Below are 24,695 nucleotides of genomic sequence, written 5' to 3'. Positions count from 1 at the left end.
GGAGATCCGGGGGGGGAGGGGAGAAGGAAGGTAAATTAGCTCACAGACATCTACCTTTCCCCACCTCTAATATCATTAACTCACAGACATTTACCTTCCTTTCCCCCCTCCTGCATCCCCCTTCTGTTCTGAAATGTGATTTGTCCTTTTCATATGTGTTCATTTTTTTAAATTGTATCCTTTGGTATATATGGCTGTGACTATTTTCTTCCACTATTTGATCTGAGGAAGTGGGTCTGGCCCACGAAAGCTCATCATCTAATAAACCATCTTGTTAGTCTTTAAAGTGCTACATTGTCCTGCATTTTGCCTCAGATTCAATCTCTGCCAACATTTTGGCCCTGTAACAAATGCCCACTGCAGTTTCCCTTAGGGATATCATATATAAAATGTCCTTATGCCACACATTTGGGTGATGTTCTTTTCATTACCAAGTGCATCTAGTTAGTTTTGTACTCTTCCCGTCCTGCACCTATCAAAGGTAACATAGTCTTTATGCCAGAAGCTTTGGAAGATTACGTGCAACCAATGCTTCTAATAACCAAAAATATATGAAATCAAGATTTCCCCCAGTAATTCAAACTGTTCTTTAATATTGCTGATATTGTCACGAAAGGCAGGGCCCAAATCACCAACAAAAACTGGCCTCAGAACTGGGAGTCTTTACTGTTCCTTTTTAAAATTGTACTTTTTATCTGTCAATGCCACAAAGATCAATAATCTCATATGTGAGGAGAGATACTAGAGCTCCCAGTGGCCCCTAATAAGATGGCCAGAGCACAATCTCTCCCCTCCACAGTACTGTGGTATTTATTATATTGCTAAACTTGATTAGATAATTCTTTGAGTCTAACCTAAAGCAAAATGATTATACTTTCCACATGTTATGCATACTGGAGGTAGGGAAATGAATAATCACAGTTCACTCTACATAATTATTCAGCTATGATAAAACCTTGATGAAGCAACATTTGGACTAATGGAGACTTAAAAATAGACTGTATAAATAACTCCCTATTTTCAGTTTCCGTCTGTATGCATATTATCCACCCACATATACACTGTACATGTACACGCCCAGAGATGTAGAGAATGTGTTTGTGTGTACTTATGCACACAAAAATTGGTCTTAGGGGGGCCCTGTGGCTGTCCAAACTTATTCTATGTCATTCACAGTGCCTCAGATTTGTTATGGAGTGTGACAGAGCACTTATCAAATGCTAAATTTTCACAGATGCATTATAAATGAATATTTATATAGATGTATATATAAATTATAAATCCATATTAATATTTAAGTGCATTTTAATCACATAGCTGTATATGTGGGTGTGCATAAGGTGTATCTATAAGTAACTTATCACATAGAGTTGATAGCCGTATGTTAAACTGCAAAGCCATGTCATTAAAGCAGTATGAAAAATTAACTTTAAAATATGTTACTGCTATTGAAAGATACAATCCCCAGGTTCAAAGATAAATGTTTTACAAACCTCAATTCAAAAGTTTTGTGTGTCCATGAAAAAACCTACACAAGACAACATAAAGGTTTTGTCTTTTTTAAGGCATTTTCTTTACTTATTATTCCGGTACATTTATACAGAATGGAAAGAAATAAGAGTGAGGAGGAAGAAAAGCAAAGCAAATACAATTAAAAAGAGGTGAAAGCGGAGAAGAGTGAGGTGCTTCAGCATTTTTATCTTCAGCTCTCTATGCAACACAGATTGCAATTTACATAGTCATTTTTTTCAGAGTAATTTGCAATATACACATATACAGACACATGCTCAAATGTCTATCTAAATATATACATATGAAATAGAAATCCACCTTGACAAATTGGTTTTCAGGGAGAGGAGAGTATTTGATCAAGTTCCTTCCAATCTTAGGAAAACTGGACATCTGGTTCACGTCACCTGTATTTCCATACAACCTAAAGTATAGAAGATTAAACTCTGTTTTACATGTAGTCTTTAAAAGCAGTGCCTTACAGGCAGATCTGCAGCAAACAACAATAAATGAGTGGGTGTAAAGTCACTGAAATGCTGACACAACTCTTCAGCTAGAAAAAGCTCCTCTGAGGCTCCCAAAAGATCAGCCAATTTCTTTCTTCAACACATCTTAAAACATATTGCTGTCATCTCTTGGAAGAAATTCAGGGGTTTCTACTACAAGAAATAACAAAAAGGAGGATATATTTCTACATCTGAGGCAAAAGAAGAGTGGACTTTCTATAATATTGCCAAATCCACTGCAAGCAGTACATTTCTTCATATGCATTCAAGCAGTTATTTCACCCTGAAATGAGGGACAGAAATATTTTCACTTCTGATCCTTGAACTTCTTCAAAGACCTTGGTCAGGAATGAACACATTTGCAGCCACGTTGCTTTGAGGGATACTACAGTTCTGCCAACCCTCCAGAGCAAGTATTGTGCCTTGGTTTGTTTTGTGTAGTTTTCTTTCTCTCCATGAAAATAAGCAATTCTCCCTGATCTAGATTTCAAATAAGTGGAAACTACAATGAAAACACCTACCATTCTGGTTGCAAATGTAGCCAAATCACCTCTCTCTTTCTCTCTAGAAATGAAACATGAACACTGCTCAGAAATAGCTGTAATCATTTAGAGGGGTGGGTTAACAGCACTGTTTGTGTATTCATGTAAATAACAAACTGACAAAAGAAATGTAGTTAAGTTTCCTGTCTTTCAACCACAAAGAACTACAGAACGGAAATAGTAAATTAAAAGTTCAGTTCAAAATAACTGCCATCTAGTGGCCAAAATATTGTGTTGGCTATTTTGAACAATATATTATGCATACATATGAGGTAATTCTGTTCAATTATTTATATGCCAGTGCCCAGAATGCTTTTCTAGTTCTTTTTAATTTCTGGAAGTGCTCATGTGTGAACCTCATGGATAAATCAAGGTGTGAAAATGAGGCATAGCCATTTTAGTAGCTGTATTTGTAAGAACTCCTTTTATTTGGGGGTAGCACTTATGGTCCCCCGTCATTGTGCTAGACCAGGGCTGGGCAAAATATGGCCTGGGGGCCAGATTTGGCCCACCAAGCCACAGCATCCGGCCCATGGACCACCCTGCCAGGACCCTCAGGCACACGCAGCTGCCACGTTTAACAAAGACCCTGTGTTTCGCTGCTCTGCAGGGAGGGGAGGCTTCACGTGATCTCCCTGGCCCAGTCCAATCCTCAGCTCCTATTGGCCAGAAACAACCAGCCAATAAGAACTGACCTCAGCCAATCTCTCAGCTCTTATTGGCTGGAAACAGTAAGAGATGAGAGATTGGCCTGAGAGTCTGAGAGTTGAGAGCCACGTGGAAGGAGCAGCCTGTATTTTCAAGTGGCTGGGGCTGCTGGCCAAGAGATAATTAGGTAAACTCCTCCCGGCCAGCGCCTGCTTCTGGCACCTCAGTCCCTCCTGCACCCCAGCTCCCTCCCCCAGGTCACCGTCCAAACCCTCTGCACCCCCAGGCTCAGGCAACAACTCCCTCCCAGACTCTGTACCCTTCCTATACCCTTCCCCCAGGCCAGAATCCTCTCCTGCACCCACACCCCCTCCCTGACCCTGCACCCCAATCCTCTGACCAAGGTCACAGCCCTCTCCTCTACCCAAACACCTTGTGAGACCTCACGCCATCTCCTGCACCCCAGTCTCCTACCCCCTGAGTCCTTCTGCACCCAGCCTCCACCCTAGACCCTGCACAACCTCCACAGAAAAATGCAACCCTTGATCACTTACCAAAATCTTGGAGTGGCCCCCACCAAAAATTATTGCCCATCCCTGTGCTAGGCCAAGGGTTGGCAACCCATGGCACTCATGCCATAAGTGGCAATGTGGGTCAATTTTCATAGGGTGGGAGCTCAGCCCCCTTGTATCTCCCGCGCAGCCACTGGAGAGCCCTCCCTCTTCCCCGCAGCAGATTAGGCTGCAGTGGGAGGAAGCAGCTCTGGGGCTGAAGCTCCTCAGCAGCGCCTCTGGGGCCAGCTCGGGACTGCATGGCCACGGCAGTTGCAGCAAGGGTGTGCAAAGTCAGGCAAGTGTCCAGCCTCATGCCTGTACTCAGCCCACCTCAATCCCCTCACTCACTCCCCTACCCCTCACCAAGACCCTGCACCCCCACCTTGCTCTGACATCCTCTCTTGTCCCTGCATCATCCCTCCTGGCCACACACTGCACCCTCCTTTGCTTCTGCTCTGTCCACCTGGCCAGACACTCTACTCCCAGCCTACTACTGCACCCCACCTCCCTCCCTGCACCCCCATCCCTATCCCTATCCCACTTGCTGGCAGCCCTGTCTCAAACACTGAACCCTTCATTTGTGTCCCTATCCCAGAACCTAAGGGGGTCCATAAAATCCACTAATTCTGGGACCCCAGAGGAGTAAATCTGGCCTATGGGAAACCCTGAGCCTCATGGGGCTGGAGCACCAGAGCACTGAGGTGCCTCTGTTGGGGACCACATCAGTGAGGGTTGGAGGTTTTAAGAGGAGTTTTTTTGTTTCTCAATAGTGTGGTCCCCAACTGATTTTCTGTGGGTCAGTGACCCCCGCAACCCAAAAAAGGTTTCCCGCCCCTGCCATAAATAAGGTAAACATTGAAACGTGTTGTATTGGACATAAATTAATATTTTACTTTATTTACAATGAAGTTTGATAAACTAACATGAGAAATTTAAAATGTTTAATCTATTTAATAATTTAAATCAAACCATTCTCCCTAGCTGCAGCTGGTTTAGAAAATAGGGTCACTGTACCCAGCTTGTCCCTGCTCCCGTCCTTTCCCCAGCACATAGATCCACAAATAAGTTAAATCTTGGCAGGTCACCTCTCAAAGGTTGCTGACCCCCGTGCTAGGCACTGTACAAACACATCACCTCAAGAATTTAAACCAGGGGTCTCAAACTCAGTTAACCCTGGGGCCAGGGCCAGTCCTCCAATCATCCTACTGGGCTAGTGAATGGTCCAGGGGAGAGGCTCCAGGGAAGGAGCTCCTTGCGTTTCCCCAGCACACATCTCCCAGCCGGCATGTGCCCCACATCTACTCTCCAGCCCCACCAGCCACGCCCAGGCAATTTAACGCCTCGTAGAGTGTTAGGGTTGACAGCTTTATTCTTTTTGGCTACGTCTACACTGACATGATTTTCCAGAAATGCTTTTAACGGAAAAGTTTTCCGTTAAAGCATTTTCGGAAAAGCGCGTCTAGATTGTCAGGACGCTTTTCCGCAAAAGCACTTTTTGCGGAAAAGCGTCCGTGGCCAATCTAGACGCGCTTTTCCACAAAGAAGCCCTGATCGCCATTTTCGCGATCGGGGCTTTTTTGTGGAAAAGAAATCTCTGCTGTCTACACTGGCCCTTTTGCGCAAAAGTCTTTTGGAAAAAGACTTTTGCCTGAACAGGAGCAGCACAGTATTTCCGCAAAAGCACTGACAATCTTACATGAGATCGTCAGTGCTTTTGCGGAAATCAGCGGCCAGTGTAGACAGCTGGCAAGTTTTTCCGCAAAAGTTTTTCCGCAAAAGCAGATGATTTTGCGGAAAAACTTGCCAGTCTAGACACAGTCTTTATATTTCTTATCCTACGTTTAGTAATGTAAGGTAATATATATAATCAGGGCTTGACAAGCAGTGGCAAGCCCCGCTCGCCAGCTGCACGTTTTGGCGCACTGCGCAGGCACAGACCTGCCAACTGATTGTGCTGTGGCGCCGTGCCATGCCGGGCTAAAATCTACTCGCCGCGGGCGAATAGATTGCCCTAATTGTCAAGCCCTGTATATTATCATATAGTAATGTAGTCTAATAATGTAGCAATATTATAGCAATATAAGGTATATATATTAACATACATTTAATATTTTATACATTACGTCCTTTCAGTTGAAGGTCTGTTTTCTTTGTTCTGAAGTTTAGTAAATGTCCTAAAGTAGAAAAACAGTACTGGGTATTGTTGCTGTGTTAATAAGATTAGAGAAATTCTGCTAATGTGCAAGGCCAAAGCCTTAATTGCTTGATTTACAATTGCAGATCTGTAACCTCCAGAGTTCTTGTAACATTGCTCATGTGTGTGAAAGGATTATGAATGTATCGAGATAAGATGCAAAGTTATATGGCTTAGAACGAGATGGCCAAAGAAGGGGGTGAGCGAGAGCGGGCAAAGGCCAGAGGTCGAGATGACCTGGTTGCAGAGAAGCCATCTATAACAATCGATGTGTACCCCTTACTCACAAGAGGATTGGCAGATTGACGAACCTTGAAGCGGAGCGGGCATCCCCAAAAGACGATTGATTACAGGATGAGCCTTGGAAGATGTTTGGGAACGATTGACATCAACAAGATAACATTCCGGTCACAAGCTGACAGAGCGGAATCCATGGATTTCAACAAGAGAAAAGGATTATAACAGCAAGGTGCTTTACTATGGAACTTTGGGTTCGTCTGCCACTGTCTTGAGAGGAGTATTGGATCAATTGACCGACAAGGCCCTGCTCCCCCCTGTGCTCGATCTAGCTGGCCACTAGATTGATACAGACTCTGGACAGGTAACTATGACATCATCTGGCAAGACTGTGTATGCATGATGTGTTGTGTGTGAGTGATTGAAAAGCATATGCAACTGTTGTATTCTCAATAAATGCGGCATACTGCCTTTTCCCCTATAAAAGATCTCATGTGCTTCGTTTAAGCATAACAGGGGGACCCTGGCACCACCACTGGTAGCACAGTGGGGCTAGATTAGCTTCCGACTGATAGTGCTGTGCCATTGCTGGCATGTACCGGTGGCCCAGGGGACATGTGTACAGAACCATCTTATTCACTACCCCAGGCCCCACACTTTGGGGATTCCATGGCAACTGCCCCAACCATCCTATGGAAGGGATGGTCCTCCATACTCAGGTTAGCCTACTGGGCCGTGGCTGTCTAGTGCTGGCAGCAGGCATCAGCCCCCCTCCATACTCACCATGGTAGTGGGAGCTGTGGGAAAGCGAAGCTATACAGCAGCCTGCTCTGCTCCAACACCATCTCCCAAGCCATCCCATGCCACCGTGGTGAAGGGAGCAACTAGGCTGGCCTGGGAGATGGTGACAGAGCAGAGCAGAGCAGAGGCTGCTGCATCACTCTGCTTCCATGCAGCTTCCATCGCTGCAGTGAGTGAGTGTGTGTGGGAGGGGGGGCGGGGAGGAAGGGGCAATCCCTGCTACGGCCCTATGCCAGGCTCTCAGGTAATCTCCGAGGTCACATCCCTCACAGGAGGGAGCTTGAGGGAAGGGATGCAATGGCAGGGAGAGGATGAAGCAAGGATGGAAAGAGGTAGGTCAGGGGAGGAGCAGGTGCTGGAGTTGTGGGAAGGATATGGACAACCCCCACCAGGGCCGCAAAGACTCACATGCAAGCAGCCATGAGCAGGTCAGGTTGTGGCAGTTGGCCCAAGGGCCATGAGATTGAGACCTCTGACTTAATTTAAACCCGTTCAAAGGGTGGATAAGACACCTATATTCTGTGTTTCTAATGGTCTTGTTTCAATCTGGTTCATTTTTTAAAGTATATATATTTTTTCTTTTTCTACACATAATAATTAACAACAATGCTTTGTACTTCAGAAAACTTTAAATTAAATGTAGCACAGCAGATTTATATATTAATTTCTAAATCCTTGATTATCATGGTGAATAAATTATAATGTTATAAATATGAAAAACAAAACTGGAAAATGAATGTTAACCAGTGAATTTTTATTGGGATAAGTATTCATCTGATTCTATGCTGAACAATTGAAAATAAAATTAATTATAAGGGTCACAGATTAAAACTTCTCAGTCTTTAGTTTGTCAGAATATTTGTGATCTTCATCTGAGCTTTCTCATGAAATCTTAGATCTGAAAAAGAGGGATAGGTTTTAATTCTTACCATGTTCTTATGCAATGGCTGAATTTCAAATAATATTTTTAACTACATTAGAACATTCTTAATGCCAAATTACTTTTAGTTGTATCATTTGGCTTCAAAATATATTGTACAGAAATAGAATGTTACTCACTGATTTTTTATTAGCTATTTTTTTTACTAAGAAGAAAACTACTTATAATCATAGACATGACTCTTGGTGATTTGTGCCTTACAAGGTTAGCTATATTACATGAAGTATTTGTGCATACAATAATCCTGCTAGTACTTATATAACACTTTACATTTTCCAAGTACAGGACATAAGTTCACCAATTAAGCTCACCACTAAGAAAGTGGTTCTTTCTAGGATTTCTTTGGTCTAGAAAGGTGAAAAACCTGCAAAGCTGCCCTAATTCGTATAACTTCTCTACTCCTTTTTTATAAAATGAGTGAATGATCCTTTCCTGGCTCATGGGATAGGTATATGAGGATAATAATGGCTGTGAACTGCTCAGAAAGGGCACATCTACACAACAGGGCTAAACTTGAAATAAGCTATACAACTTGAGCTATGCTAATTGCATAGCTTAAGTTGAAATAGCTTATTTCGACTTTTGGTACCATCTACACAGTTATTTCAAGAAAGAGCACTCTTCTCCCAACTTCCCTTACTCCTTGTACAATGAGGGTTACAGGAGTCAGAGTAAATAGTCCTCCAGCTCAACATTATTTTGACATTATGTCGAAATAACTGCCGGTAGTGTAGTGGACTATATTATTTCGGAATAATGCCAGTTATTCCAAAATAACACAGCGGTGTGGACATAGCCAAATAGTAACACCAGTTAGTCAATGGGGAGACTTGAATAAAGAACTCACAGCCCAGTACACCATCTCCTAGACCAGGGGTGGCTAACCCATTACCGACAAAGAGCCAGAATAGCAGAATAGTGGTGGATACAACGCAAACAGCTGAGAGGGAAAATGTTGTTGAGCAAAAAAAAAAAAAAAAAAAAAAAGCCCTGGCTGCCGCATTTGGTCAAACAAAAACAAACAGTTTGCCCTTTTAAGGGCAGAGTAGGCATTGCCCTTTAAGGCGGCCATTTTTAAGTCTGCACTGGACGCCACAACTCCGGTTCTGTCTCTTTCAAAGGGAGCAGGAGAGCAAGACCCTGCACCCCCAGCTTCACGGAACCCTTGCTTTTGCTTTGCCATGCTGCCCCTTTAAGATACACAATTTTTTCTTTGAAGAGCCGCATGCAGCTCGCGAGCCATGGGTTGACCACCCCTATCCTAGACCAAAAAGTCTTTTTCTTGAATTACCCTAAGGTACTGAGAGACATGACAGGTCACACGGATATCACGAGAGATGTGTAACACTTACTGGCTTTGTACAAGTAACTAATAGGGATGCTATTGGAATAGAGACGGGGTTATAAAATGATTCATAATTTGTCGGACTGCCCACAGGCTGAAGATTTATGGGATAGGATCATTGATCAAATCAGGTCTTCTTAAGGGCCCATCAGTTATAATTCTAGGTCTCATAAGTAATTATGTGGCCAAAATAATATATAACTTTAACAGCAAACTTTTAGTAACATGGCTCTTGTTAGCTGGAAATAGAGAAAAGAAAATACCCTTCTCTATTAGTTGTTGATGACATAGAGGCTGGAATATTTGTGGTAATGGAAACATTAATGCATCAAATTAAATTCAGCAAGAGGGATTAAAAACTAACAAATATCTAGGAATATAGCTTCTTATTCCTATTTAGATGAAATATGCTAAATGGGGTACTTAAGTATTTTTTCTAAGTACTAAATGAAATGTCGAGTGAGAAACTTTTCACTGATAAGGATAAGAAAAAAAAATACAGAAGCGAAGATTCAATTGATGATAATCTTTTATATGAAGATGACAACAAAGCAATACCTGGTAACAAGCCAGGAATTGTAAATCTTGCAAGACTAAACTTTATAACTTTATGTAATGGAAAATATCACATTGATTCATATTGAAGAAATGCTACAAGACTGTTATGCTTTCTTTTTTACTCAAAGGGGTAGCTGTGTTAGTCTGTAACTTTAAAACCAACAAGTAGTCCTGTGGCAGAAGTACCCATTAGTTGTCAGACCCATGTTAATGAGGCTAATTGATAGATGCCATCAAGTGCCAGCAATGCCACTCTGCCATGTACATTGGCCAAACTGAACAGTCTCTACAACAAAGAATAAATGGACACAAACCATACATCAGAAATGGTAACACACAGAAATCTGTAGGGGAACATTTTAACCTGCCTAGGCATTCAATCCGGGATTTAAAAGTAGCCATTTTTCCACAAAGGAGTTTCACTAACCAGTTACAGAGTCTGCAGAGTCTGCAGAACTTGGAATTTATCTACAGATTTGACAGTTACCCTGGGCCTAAACAAAGACATTAACTGATTGGTGCATTACAAGGCAGTTTCTCCTGCCATTAATATCTGCATATCCACATCAAAAGTGATGTATAAGACCCTCCCAGCCACTTAATTTGCCTCATTAGCATGGGTTCTACAACTGGCAAGTACTTCTGCTATTGTGTATGTCTCCTGGTTTCTGTTATTTTCACTCCATTTAATCTGATGAAATAGGTTTTGCCCATGAAAGTTTATGATTCTATATAGTTTGGTTCTAAGACAGGGATGGGCAATAAAGAAATGGCAGCCTGCCAGGTAAACAAAATGGCATACATAGTGACTAAGCCTGAAGAGTGGATCTGGTCCGACGACCGGAAATTGCCCACCCTGCTCTAAGGTCCCACGGGGCCACTCGTCTGTCTTTTTACTGTCATTCTAATTATATTTTATAAGGCATTATGAAAAAAATAAAAATTATTTTTAAAAAAACATTCTGAAATATCAACCAGAGTTTAAACTTTGAAACTCCCAAATTGGGTTTTGGGGCAGAAAGAAAGACCAGAAGTACATTATTAGGCATATGGAGAAAAGCTATAGATCATGGAGGCCTGAGATTTAGATTGGAGAAAAGAGTGAGGGCAGGACAACTGGCTTAGCTAGAGGAAGAACTTTTGGGAACTATAAATTAGCCCGTCATAAGACGGGATTTTCAGGTCTCTCCTCTAGGTCGGTCTTCTCTCCTGAGCCTCTGGTCTCTTGCTCTGTGTGTCTCTCTCTCTCTCTCGTCTCCTCCTCCTGCCTCCCCCCCTCCCTCTCAGCTCTCCTCCGCCTCCTGCCTCTCTCTGGGTATGTCTACACTACCCTGCTAGTTCGAACTAGCGGGGTAATGTAGGCATACCGCACTTGCAAATGAAGCCCGGGATTTGAATTTCCTGGGCTTCATTTGCATAAACCGGGCGCCACCATTTTTAAATCCCCGCTGGTTCGAACCCCGTGCCGCGCGGCTACACGCGGCACGAACTAGGTAGTTCGGACTAGGATTCCTAGTTCGAACTACCGTTACTCCTCATTCCACGAACTAGCGGGGTAGTGTAGACATACCCTCTCTGTCTCTCTCTTTCTCTTCTCCTCTCCCTCCTGCCTCTTACTTGGGGGACCACGGGCACCGCACTCCCCCTGCTGCATGGGGAGCATGCAGCCCAAACGGTCACTTGCGCCACTTGCTACCACGCGGCGGCCCGGCTGAACGGCACAGAAGTCAGCTGAGCCCCACTGCAGAAGGCAAAGGGGGGCGGGTGGTGATGTTCACAGCCAGGGGGCGGGGCCTGGAGCCGCTGTCACGCCACACGCCATCGCCCCGCCACCCTTCACCTCCCTTTGTGGTGCTCGGCTGACTTCTGCGCCACTCAGCCGGGCTGCCGCGGGGAGCAAGTGGTGCAAGCGGCCGTTTGCGCCGCTTGGTCCTCCGCGGAGGCCTGGCTGAGCGGCGCAGAAGTCAGCTGAGCACCACAGCGGGAGACGAAGGATGTGACTCAGGCAACAGCGCCGCCCAGAGGGAACAGCCAGGGAGGCAACAGCCAGGGAGGAAACAGCCAGCATTTCAGCATTACAGAGTCACAGACATTGGGCTACTATATATATGATACTGAACATGCTCCCATACAGACTTTAGAACAGGGGCTACGTCTAGACTGCATCCCTCTGTCAACAGAGGGATGCAAATCAAGCACATTGAAATTGCTAATGAAGCAGGGATTTAAATATCCTGTGCCTCATTAGCATAAACTTGGCCACCACTTTTTTTCGAAACAGAATTTTTTTGAAAAAAAAAAACGGCAGTCTAGACGCGGATCTGTTGAAAATAAATCCTTTTTCGACAGATCCTGTATTCCTCAAAAAATGAGGTTTATGGGATCTGTTGAAAAAGGCTTTATTTTCAACAGATCCGTGTCTAGACTGCCATTTTTTTCCGAAAAAAATCCGTTTTGAAAAAAAGCAGCCATCATGTTTATGCTAATGAGGCGCAGGATATTTAAATCCCTGCTTCATTAGCAATTTTGATATGGCTAAACTACCTCTTTCTGTCGACAGAAAGGTGTAGTCTAGGCACACTCTATATATCTAAGTGTGTGTCTACACTGCACCAGTATTCAGGAATGACAGCCATTATTCCAGAATAATAATGCTAGTGTCTACACAGCAATTGTGTTATTTTGAAAGAAAATTGAAATAACTGACAGTTTTTTCCAATGTTGGTAAGCCTCATTCCACGAGGAATAACGCCTCTTTTGAAATAGCTATTTCATGAGGTATAAGGGAGCGGTCGACAAAGGCTTCCCTTGTCGACTGATCCGCGCCTTGACTCGTGCGCTGTGCCGACAATCAGCTGAGCCGGCTTAGCACGGCGGACATTTTTATTTTGTTTTAACGAAGCCAGGGATATTTAAATCCCCGCTTCATTGACTATGTCGGGTAGCCTATTCTACATGCTTCTGTCGGCAGAGGCATATAATCTAGACGTACCCTGTGAGAAACTCTCCCTCGGGGCCTTCCGGATGCACAGCTCTGCCTGATGGGCCTGCCAGATGGCAGCTGCGCACGGCTGCTCAAAGGCCTTTCCCTCCCGGCCAGTCTCTGCCCCCATTCTGGAAGGAAGGCCTCCTGCTTCCTCTCCACTATGCTGTGGAATACACAACGTGCCGACACTACCTGAGGGATGTTCTACTCCGCTACATCCAGGCGGGTCATGAGGCACCTGAACCTCACCTTCAGACGCCCAAAGGTGTCTTGCTGGGATCAAAGTGTCCAGTATATGGCTTCATTAGCCACGGCATGAAGGGGTAGGCTGTGTCCCCCATGATGCACAGTGGCATGTCCACGTCCCCAACCCTGATCCTGCACCGGGGGAAGAAAGTTCTGGCCTCCAGCTTCTGGTACATGCTGGAGTTTTGGAACATGCGGGCATCATGCATCTTCCCCAACCAGCCAACAAAGATGTCCAAAAATTGGCCTTGGTGGTCAACCAAGGCCTGCAGGACCATCGAAAAGTATCCCTTCTGGTTGATGTACCGTGATTCCCAGTGGTTGGGGGCCTGGATAAGGATGTGGATGCCATCAATAGCCCCCTCCCTGTAGTTGGGGAAGCCCATGGTGGCAAAGTCAGTCCTGCTCAACAGTCAGGCCCAAAATGACCAGTATCCCAATGGGGAATGTCAAGCATTCTGTGATTAATTGATTAAGATCTGTTGTCACTTTTCCCCTGGCAACTGATGGATCTAGTAGTCTGAACTGCACACAATGGATCAATTGACAAGGAAACTATTTAATGACAAAGCTTCTAAATGTGGGTCTGAATTCTTCTCTGCATGCTAATGCCTGTCTGAGACTACTTATTCAGTGGGATGAATGTCACTGATACTGAACTGCCCAGTTGAACTCTAGCAGCTTCTCCATCAAGAATGCATATGGGGTGCAGAATTTTTCTGACAAATGGTAACATGACAGGATAAGGATTCAGTGCTCAAGGGCTGTCCATTTGGATGGAAAACAGGCATTTGGAGGTATTTTAAAATGATTTAGTTGATCTCAGATTGCTAGCACCTAATCATTTTCTGTTTGTGTCATCCCCTAAAGGGAGCTGTTCAAACTTCAGAGTGATGTTGAGGTGCAGGTTAATATTTCATGCCTGTAATAGTCATTTGTGAGGTTCTTTGTCTTTTATTGGCTTTATGCCCAAAGCTTTGCTTCAAAGCTACTGAAGAACTTTCTAGGACCAGAGGAGTTTGGTCAAGTTTTGGCAGGACATGTTTTCTCTCTAGGTTTGTGGTTTTCCCCTAGATTTATCAGTAGTTTAGTTTATCTCTAAGTCATTGATATTAGACAATTCTGAATCAAAGTCTGATATAGAATGCTCTTCATTTCATGAGGGCTCAGAAGTAGCACTGTAGGAAACATAACATGATCAATAATGGTAATTGCTCATCCTCAGACAAATTTCTTTAAATTAATAATTCTGCTCAGTTTGGAATTTCAGTAATACCATTGCTACAGATGTTCTGGTTGTGTGTCAAGTTTTTGAGCATTCACTAGAAGAAGTGTCTATAGGGATTCTGCTGCTCTTGCATTGAAGGACATGTCTGGACTTGCTTTCACTTTCGAAAGAAGGTATGTAAATTTGGCATGAATTTGCATATCGTCTTCCGATCGCTTTTTCGAACGAGGTTCTTTTGATAAAGAAAGTAGTCTAGATGCAGTTCTTTCAAGAAAAAACTCTTTTTCGAAAAACTGTGTAAACCTCATTTTTTTAGGAAGAACGGTTTTTTCAAAAAAGGGTTTTTTTCCTCAAAAGAACCGCGTCTAGACTACTTTCTTTTTTGAAAGAACCTCTTTCGAAAAAGCGATTGGAAGAAGATATGCAAATTCAGGCCAAATTCGCATACATTATTTCAAAAGTGAAAGCAAGTCTAGACATGCCCTCAGGAGTAGCCTGGTTGATTCCCTTTCACTTCATTGAGTCAGTCATTATTCTTTGCGAGAAAAGGTAACAGAATTTGGCACTCACAAAAAGAATAAGCAGCAGAAGGATCATGGGATAAGGCAGTTACTTACTGTAGATCAGGATCTGCCACCTTTGCTTAGGCGGCGTATTTGCTTCCTCCATGTGAGTCAATAGGGCCACTCACAAAGCTATTCGGCACAAATAAAGTGGCAGAGCAAGGATCTGTGTAAGTGTGATTATGCTGACTGAGTCAAGCCAGCGAAAGCAGGACCACACTAAAATATGTATGCTGCACAGTATCTGAGAAGTGCCAGAATAAAAGCAACCCAAGAGCAAAAATTTGGCTCACCCACGGAATTTTGCCTTTTTATCATACTTTTTTTTAAGGCAGGCCACGTCTGTTAGTCATTAATGCTTCCATTGTTCTATCTCAGAAGGAAAGAAGCAAAATGTATAATCTATTCCAATGCTATGAACTGTCAAGGAGTAAAATCTAGTCTTTGGGGAGGAAACATAGAACTCTATTTTGCTTTTATCGAGTTCAATTTCTCTCTCTCTCTCTTTCTCTTCCTTCCCTCCATGTTTGCTAAGGGATTTTGTCTTTTTAAGCACTGACATGAAGTTTATTTGCTTGAAAGACAGGATGAGATTAGGTCATGTTTATATTAAACTCTTTCTAAACATCATCCTTATTTTGCATATAATTAAAAATGGCCTCATAATTTCATGTCCAATTTATCATGGAAGAACAGCCTGACACTTACTTCCCTTTGTGATTCCCATTTAAGCTAACAGCCAATTACAAGGGAAAAAATTAACCTAAAAAATGCTCTGCCACTGCCCCTGTTATTGTCCAAAAGTGGTGTCCATTTCTGCTAGGCTTCAACCACTACCAAAACGAGAGCTGCTTACCATACCGCTACTGCTAAGTGCTCCTGACTACATCCCTTTTCCCCACCCCAAAACAAAGCCTGGTCAATCACAGATATCTTGAAAATTCCACATACTACAGTGTTCACTTACACGTGAATGCTATAGATAAGGCTGCAGAAGAGTTTCCATTCTAATCTACATTTTCACATTCATACTATTTTCAGAAACATTCACATTTTTGGCCTGAAATTTAACTTAAAGATCAATTTCGATTTCTAAAACTTGAACAAAAACTGTCCCACTATAAGACGAGGTAAAAACAAACCAAAACTAAAACAAACCGCTCTTTCAGCATTACAAAAATATGTGTTCATTTTTCTGGGTGGTGTGAAGCAGCCTCCATCCCACACAAACCCTTTTCTGCCCAACTGCTGCTTAGCCAGTCTGTCTCCAGCCTGTAGCAGTGCATGGGGTTCTTCCATACCAACTGCAGGACTCTGCACTTGTCCTTGTTGAACCTCATCAGATTTCTTTTGGCCCAATCCTCCAATTTATCCTGAGTGAACCCTATCTCTACCCTCCAGTATGTCCACCTCTCCCTCTAGCTTAGTGTCATCCATAACCTTGCGGAGGGTGTAATCCATCCCATTATCCAGATCATTAATGAAGATGTTGAAAAAAACCAGCACCAGGATCAACCCCGGGACACTCCACTTGATACCAGCTGCCACCTAGACATTGAGCTGTTGATCAATACCCATTAACCTGACAATCTAGACAACTTTCTACCCACCTTATAGTCCATTCACCCAATTCCATACATCTTTAACTTGTTGGCAAGAATACTATGAGAGACCGTATCAAAAGCCTTGCTAACATCAAGGCATATCATGTTCACTGCTTTCCCCAGGTCTACAGAGCCAGTTATCTCATTATAGAAGGCAATTAGGTGGGTCAGGAATGAATTGCTCTTGGTAAATCCAGGTTGACTGTTTCTGATCACCTTCCTCTCTTCCAAGTGTTTCAAAATGGATTCCTTAAGGATCTGCTCCATGATTTTTCCAGGCACTGAGGTGACGCTGACCAGTCTGTAGTTCCCTGGATTCCTCTTCTTCTGCTTTTTAAAGATGGCCACTACATTTGCCTCCTTCCAATTGTCTGAGACCTCCCCCAGTTTCCATGAGTTTTCAAAGATAATAGCCAGTGGCTTTGCAATCACATCAGCCAATTGCCTCAGCACTCTTAGACACATTGCGTCCAGTGCCATAGACTTGTGCTTTTCCAGCTTTTCTAAATAGTCCTTAATCTGTTCTTTTACCACTGAGGGTTGCTCACCTCCTCCTCATAGCATGCTGCCCAGTTCAGCAGTCTGGGAGCTGACCTTCTGTATGAAGGTGGAGGCAAAAAAAAAAAAAAAACCCCACACACAAAAAACATTGAATTCTTCAGCTTTTTCCACATCATCTGTCACTAAGTTGCTTTCCCCATTCATTAAGGGACTTACTGCGTTTGAATGTTTTAAATGTAATCCTCTGAGTAATCATTTTAGTTCCTGCTATAGCAATTTCAATTTGGCTGGCAATAAGTAAACTTAATTCTGGTGCAAGCATTAATCACTGACATATGGCTGTTTTCTCCATGAGTTGGTCTCAGATTGTCTCATTAGTGGTATTCCTGTACTGGCAATTAACAAGTTTCCATGAAGTAACAACATATCAGTCAGTAGATGAACCCACTTTCTGGGTACACTGCTGATAATGATCTAAAGAGAGCATTGCCATTCCTTTTATGAGTAACCAGAAATTGAAACTTAAAATTACTATAGTATATTGAGCATCCAGAAATAAATATATTAAAATACACTGCTTTTTTAGTATCCAGATAGTGTACTAGAACATTTTGCTTCCTAGTATGTGAGAGCTGATCCAAATTATAATAAATATTTTTAAATGCAGGCTCATCAAAGCAAGAGAGAAATGTGAAATGGAAAGGGGAAGAATGGCTATACCTGTAGCATAATGATATGCTATTATTAGGGAATGTACGAGTACCTAACATATAATAATTTCTTTGTTTCAAGAAGTTCTAACCAATCTCAAGGACTGTAATCAGAACAGTTAAATCTGCATAGCAATTTAGGGGTATGCCACAGCTGACCAGGTAACTCAATCACAGATAATTTCCCCCAGACCTCAATGGGAATATGTCTACTCTGCAATATAAGCCCAAGGTTGGTAAAACTCATGTTAGCAGATCCTGGATTTATTAATCTAGGGCTTGAGCATGTACTGTCATTTGTACCCCCTGGTTAGGAATTGTTGAACCCGGTGTTCAACCTGAGGCTCCATTGCAGTATGCAGGCTTAAGGCCAACCACCCATATCTTCAGACTTCCCAGGGCCTTCCCAAAACATGGCTTCTGTAGCACTTTCTTTGTGGTGCATTGTGGGAAAATGTGACTATCCAGAGGACAAAGAATGTCAGTCTGTGGGATACTTTGGGTGGACACCCAGAGTATGAGTTCATTGGGGCTACATTTTCACTGCAAAGGAATAGGGTCCTGGTTTGATCCTTCCACCTCTGTGGGATCTTGGGACCTTGGGTCAGTGCAATGTATGTGTAGATGGAATGGGGATTAGACCCAAGCCTGCGTTCAAACCCTGGGTTTACACCGCAGTGTAGGAATAACCTTAATGGGCCTCCTTTGAAGTAGCACTGAATTAAACAAACACTGAACTCTAGGTATAATTCAAATGGTACTTTCATGGCTTTTCCTGCACACCACAGTCCTGGCCTGTGTTGTTGCCCCATCTTTTGGGTAGGGTAGCTAATTAATTTAAAAGGAATGGGGAAGTCCATACTTCCTTGACATGAAACATTGTTTCAGGCTGATGCAGGCTCCAGTTACATGTGGGTCACATATTAAAAAAGTTTCAGATATTTTACATCCAGAACTAGATTTTTTTTCTTTTTTAAATGAAAGCTGAAGTTTAGATTTCATGTGACCCACCCCCCTGGAATTGGGCACCTATGCATGTGGCTATAATTCTTATACCTTAATCTGTTCTATTTTGAACTTTCCCACTTTCCTTTGGTCTTTCAGAGGACTTCAGGGACATCTAAAGAAACGGTCTACAGCTATGATTCCTTTATACTTTCACTTGTTCATTTTCAAGGACAATGTTGGGAAAAGCAGTGCACAGAGGCAAAAGATGTGCTGGGGTCCCTGAAGCTTGGGAGAGGGGACAGTACCGATGTGTGACTGCCTCTGGCTTCCTATAGATCTCATCACCAAAATGTCTTGGGTCCAAACTGCTTGTTTATTCTTCAGAGGCTGGGGGGCCAGCAACCCTCTAATGGAATGGCCTGAGGAAAATGCCACAAGGGGAAATGGGTAGATTTTTCTGACCACATCTCCCTTTCCCAACACTACCCGCCCCCATCAGAGGGCAGATATGACCTACTAATTTGCAGTCTTTTAATATTTGCCAGGAGGTACAATGATGAACTTTATAGTTCTGACACAGGCATTTATTGGGGGGAGGGGGGTGATACTAATTCTTCTAAACCTCATTCGTCCAATCACATTGGAGCCTTCATCCAAGACATTCCATAGTACTTGTTAGTTTTGCAAACCTTGTATTAAAACTACCAGATGAGCCAAGTATATTTCTTTCTTTCTCTTTGAAAAATAAATGAAAATTATACGTGTGTTATTTCAATGATTGTATTTTTCGAAAAAGGAAGGCTGAAGTGAGAGTTCGAAGGTAATGAGGGGGCAACGGTAGATGCATTAAAGCAGAGGGTTGGGAAATGGGGGGGGGGTTCTGGGGAGGGGAAGGAAGATGCGGGACTCAGGGCAGGAGGAGGAGGTACTGAAGTCATGGGAGATGCAGGACTCAGGACAGGGGATTGGGAGGGGTTACTGGGGCCGCCTGTGGCAGCAAAGGTGGTGCTGCTCCCGCAGTGACTTTTCCCAGGGCCCCCCTCAGTTGCCCTCCCCTGCAGCTTGGGAAGGAACAGGCTCCAGGGGCTGCTGCCCGCTCCAGGCCTCCACCCCATGGCCTGCAGGCTGTCTGGGGGGTAGCAGGATCAGGAGGCTGCCACCTCCTCCAGTGGCACCACTGTGGCCTACAGACATCTGGGAGAGGGTGAGGTTCCAGGGGCTTCCCCCTCCTGCAGTAAACGCCCCCCACCCAGTGGCCTGCAGACTGTCTGAGGGGGTCGAGGCTCCAGGGCCGCCCTGGCCTGCAGGCTGTCTGGGGAGGAGCCAGGCTCTGGGGGCTGTTCCCACCTCAAGCAGCCCTCCCATGACATGCAGGCTCTCCATGGAGGGGCAGGCTCCATTTTTGGGGTAGGAAGGCACAGTGTAGTAGCAGGCAAGATGGTGGAGCTCCAGCCCTGCTAGCCATGGTATTGGTGCTGCAGCTGCCCCTAGTGGCCACTCTCAGTATCGTGTCCCTCCGATCTCTGTGCCCCTCCCTTTTGTGTTCCTCCTCTCTCTGCACCCTACCTTTCAAACAGTCCCATTCCCAGCACTTTCCGTTTAGTAGGTACAACTGAACCCTGACGCAGGTTTAAGTTAGGGGAAGAAGGAAGCTGCATGCCAAATTTGGTGGTCCTAGCTCTTACAGTTTAGGAGGAGTTCTGGAACAAATGGACAAACAGATGCACAGACAGACACACTCTAAAATATACAGAGAGATATAGAAAACTATTCCTTGTATGTGTTTTATTTAACTAGAGATCCAAGATATGCATTCATCTGAGACAAATCTCATGTGGATCAGATTCTGTCTCCCAAAACACAAACATGCGAGAACCTACTAATCACTAACGTTAGCGACTCATTGCCAGACTCCTCATTAAATATAGATATACAGTAGATGAAAGCAAGCAAGAGTGCTGAGACAGTTCGCTACCATGGCACTGAGAAATGAGAAGCAGCTAGTGCAAAGAGTTAGTGAAACTCATTTGCAAGGGAAATGCACCACCAACACAGAGCGGACTGCATTCCCAAAAGCAGGTTAAATCTGCTCTGCTAGTGCTCTGTCTTTTGAAAGTGTGGGTGTCTATCACTGCTCTTAACTGTTCTTCAGTGGGGGTAGGAAAGAATGTGCACAGATAAGAGAGTCCTGACTGAGCTTGCGAAGCTCTCACATTCAACTTGGTGGTATTTGTGTCTGTCAATAAGATGATGAATTTGAAATGACACATCTGACCAATTCAAAAAACTCAGGGAATGTTCAGAACCCTACTGATCTGGGGCAAAACTGGAAAACCACAAGGGAGAAATGGGGCCTTCATGGAGTTTCTGTCAGCTTTTTAGCACAGCTGCAACATCAAGCCCATCTGCAACTGTCTGTATTATAGATCAAACTCACTGTTGCTAAGTCCTGTTAAAGCCCTCCAGCATAACAATGTCCCTAACTCATCTCTGCATCTTCTCCCAATAGAGCTTAACTTGTCAGCACACTGAATGACTTCTTTCTGTCTGGGAAGTAAAATGTGGCGGGAACAGAGGAATGCAAAGAGCCCCGGATGGGTGCAATAAACACTACCTACTCAAGATATGAAATATGAGAAGCTCTAATGTATGCAGCTACTGGGAGAAAGTAAATTTAAATAGAATTTAACACTTATAGAGCCCTTTATATCCCTCCAGCACTTTACAGGTACTGTAGTGTGATTCAGGCTATGTCACACTACACAGCTTACAGCGGCACATCTGTAAGCTTTTTAATGTAGCCACTCTATGCTGACTGGAGAGGGTTCTCCTGTTAGCTTAATTAATCCAATCCCAACGAACAGCAGTACTATGTCAGCAGGAAAAGCTTCCTGCTAACCTAGCACTTTCCCCGCTAGTGCTTAGGTCAGTGTAGCTTATGTAGCCCAGTGGAGTAGCTTTTTCACACCCCTACCAATATAAGTTATACAAACATAAGTGGGAGGGTGCACACAGTCTCACTAACTCACACTCCCAACCACATTCTGTCGAGAAGTAAGAGCATATCAGCCAAATTTTTAAGAAAGAGTATCTGGGACCCAATCCAGCAAAGGAGTTTAGTCACTTAAGTCAAAGCGATTTAAAAATTAAGCATATGCTTAAGTTCTATGGTGGATGGGAACCCTACCCCTGTAAAGTGCAGAGCATCTTCCAGAATCAGCCTCTAAGGATATGTCTTCATTGCAGAGTCAGCCGCAGCTAATCTGGCTGCACATACTCCACAGCCCCACTGCAAAGCACTAGCTGACTCAGATCTGTGTGGCTGTGTCCCAGTGGCGCTATACTAGCCCCACTGCTGGCTTGGAGTTCTGGTGGCCTGTCCCATGGTTCTTAGTGGTAGAATTCTATGAATTCAGTGGCTCTTCTTCTCCTCTCGCCTAACACTGAGCTGCTGTCTGGCAGTGACATGAGAACAATGCTTTATGGTAATAACTTCTAAGTGGAGCTCCTCATTATTAATGCAGGCAGCACTGAAGGCAAAAGCAAACTGCATCTGACAGCAAACACTTTTAATGAGAATTGTCATTAAGGTATTCCGTCTGCAAATTACAAAGTGATTTGTAGCCCACGAGACTGACAACTCGGCTTCTCCATTTCTTTCCTGTCCACTAACCAGAAAAGTGTCATGGTAGGTTCATTTCCCCTGATTATGGATCTTTCTGACTTCACTTCTCAGCATTACCAGAAGGCCCGTGTCAGCTTTTGGCCAAATGGTAGCTCTGGAGAAGGATTTCTTAGACGGCATCTCTGTTCAAATGCTCTGGAAGCACAGCAGAAATGGAGCAAGCAAATGAAGTTAACACTGAGCAGTGTAGGTGATTTACAGTGCAGAAGACAGGAGGAGATAGACAGTTCAGGTGGAACCGTGGGAGAGCATTGAAGGACTAATTGCACCTAGACTTGATTAGCCTGCATTCTCACTGCAAAGGGAATAGGTTTGCCAGACCAGGCTCAACTTTGAAACACAAGCTCAACTTTATACCCTCAGCTGTGCTTGCTACCCCAGGCTTAATGTACCTTCAATCCTAGGTTAGAGGTTTTTCTGTGTGGACAGAAGGAAGGTTATGGACAACACCTGGGCAAGATCCCCAGCTGACTTCTGTGAAGACACAGTCCAAGGCCAGAAGGCACAAAAGAATGTAGGTGCCTAGAAAATGGTTGTGATTTACAATGCCTGAGTTAGGTACCTATACAGTGAATGGTGTGAGAGAGGTGCCTTAGACAGTGATTTACAACAGCCAGCATGCTAGGCAGGGAGATGCCTATGCTAGCTAATGGGAGATGCCGACCTAGCGGGGTGTCTGAAGATAAGTGCCAGAGGAGTCCAAGCGGCACGGAAGTGCCTCCCACTGCTTGGGATTCTTACCCTGTAAGAACTGGAGGCCTGTGCTGTTCACAGGAAGCTGAGAAGAGGAGGAGGACCTTTTTCATAACTTTTCTTTTAGCCCATTGTTAGGGTACTCACCTGGGATGTAGGAGACCCTTGGGTCAAGTTCCCTATCTGCTCCAATGACTAAGCATATAGCCTGCTCCTTGGCTATGGAGCCCAATCCAGTAGGCACCCTCTGAGCAGGCCTATCACATTGGGCCCTTCACACAACTTAGGGGGAGGAATGCCTATCTTCCCTTGGTTTGTGAATCGCTCTGGGGCTTAGGAAAGAGGTAGGTGGCCTAGAGGGGGACAGCCAGTAGCAGCATGCATGTTCAGAGCCAGAAACAGGCTCTGAGGGATTTTTTTATTAAAAAAAAAACAAAAAACTATAGGGCCTATAGGCTTAGTAGGAGTTTTGTACATCACAGTAGTCTCCAAACTGGGAATTAGATGCCTAATGCCTTTTGTGCTTTCAGGCTCAACTGACTTATCCAATGCCACAAAGGCCTTTATTTCAGGGCAGCTATTACATGAGAGCTATCAGTGGTTAATTCAGAGAGAAACCACTTTAATTTTACGGTGAGTTAAACTAACCAAGGTTGGCCACTGAAAGGGTATAGAGCTGGTCTTACACCTTCTTCAGCAGTGAAGACAAGGTCAAAGGCAGTAACTGGGAGAACCTGAGTTAAGATAAGAACTCAGGAGCTCTTGGCTTTCAATTTTGTACATTAGACCATAATCCTCTCTCAAAAAGAATTCTATAATGTTGAGGTACTTAGCAAAAATAGAAAATCTCTTACGGGAAATAGAAGCCAGTACTGAGGCTATGTCCAGACTACGTTCTATTTTCAAAAGAGGATATGCAAATTCGGTGGCAATTTGCATATCTTCTTCCGATCTCACTTTCGAAAGTGGACCTTTCGAAAGTGAAAGTAGTCTGAACACTTTTTTTCTGGAAAAAAACCCTTTTTCGAAAAAACCACTCTTCCTTAAAAAATGAGGTTTACACAGTTTTTTCGGAAAAGGGGTTTTTTCCCCTGAAAAAAACACTTCCAGACCACTTTCACTTTTGAAAGATCCACTTTAGAAAGTGAGATCGGAAGAAGATATGCAAATTCCTGTGGAATTTGCATATCCACTTTCAAAAATAGAATGTAGTTTAGACCTACCCTGAGAGTGGGAAAAGAAGGGAACAGGTATCTCAGGCAAAAGGCACCTCTGAAGTGCTGTCACGTACCACCTGTACATCCACACTGCAGTGCTGGGCCTCCAAAAATGCAATGTAGGAATCTGGCATGTCAGAAAACAGCAGTATTCTTTACCACAATATGTAGTGGCTGTGGCAGAGAACACGAGCCAGCAGTAAATTGAGTATATAGAGTATATAAAGATCTGGGTAAACACACCATACCCTACCATTTTTTTAAAAGAAAAAAATTATTTTCCCAAGATTGTTGGACTTGTTTTTCTGGATTTAGACCTGATAACAGGAGCTGCCAGCTGTTTTTTCAATCCTCTTTTGAATAAAATACAGATTCTACAAATGATTTATCTATGTCAACTAGTGGGTAGATTTTTGTCTGGCTTGTTTTACATATATTAAAAAAGACTGTTCAATGTTCAAGGGGGAAATCTGCACCTGA

The 24,695-nt window shown here is 43.6% G+C and overlaps 1 protein-coding gene and 1 long non-coding RNA gene across 2 annotated transcripts in view; one reads left to right on the top strand and one right to left on the bottom strand.

Annotated features, from left to right (window-relative positions):
• Nucleotides 1–24,695, top strand: part of FHL2 (four and a half LIM domains 2) — a 222,061-nt gene that overhangs the window by 34,122 nt on the left and 163,244 nt on the right. The window lies entirely within an intron of this gene.
• LOC142825723 (uncharacterized) overlaps nucleotides 7,725–24,695 on the bottom strand; it is a 69,489-nt gene continuing 52,518 nt past the window's right edge. Inside the window, exon 4 of the long non-coding RNA XR_012900083.1 lies at nucleotides 7,725–7,889. This is a non-coding gene — a long non-coding RNA (uncharacterized LOC142825723). The remainder of the gene's footprint in view (nucleotides 7,890–24,695) is intronic.

The sequence above is a fragment of the Pelodiscus sinensis genome, chromosome 1, assembly GCF_049634645.1.
Source record: "Pelodiscus sinensis isolate JC-2024 chromosome 1, ASM4963464v1, whole genome shotgun sequence".
NCBI lineage: Eukaryota > Metazoa > Chordata > Testudines > Trionychidae > Pelodiscus > Pelodiscus sinensis.
This window is presented reverse-complemented; position numbering and strand designations above follow the sequence as displayed.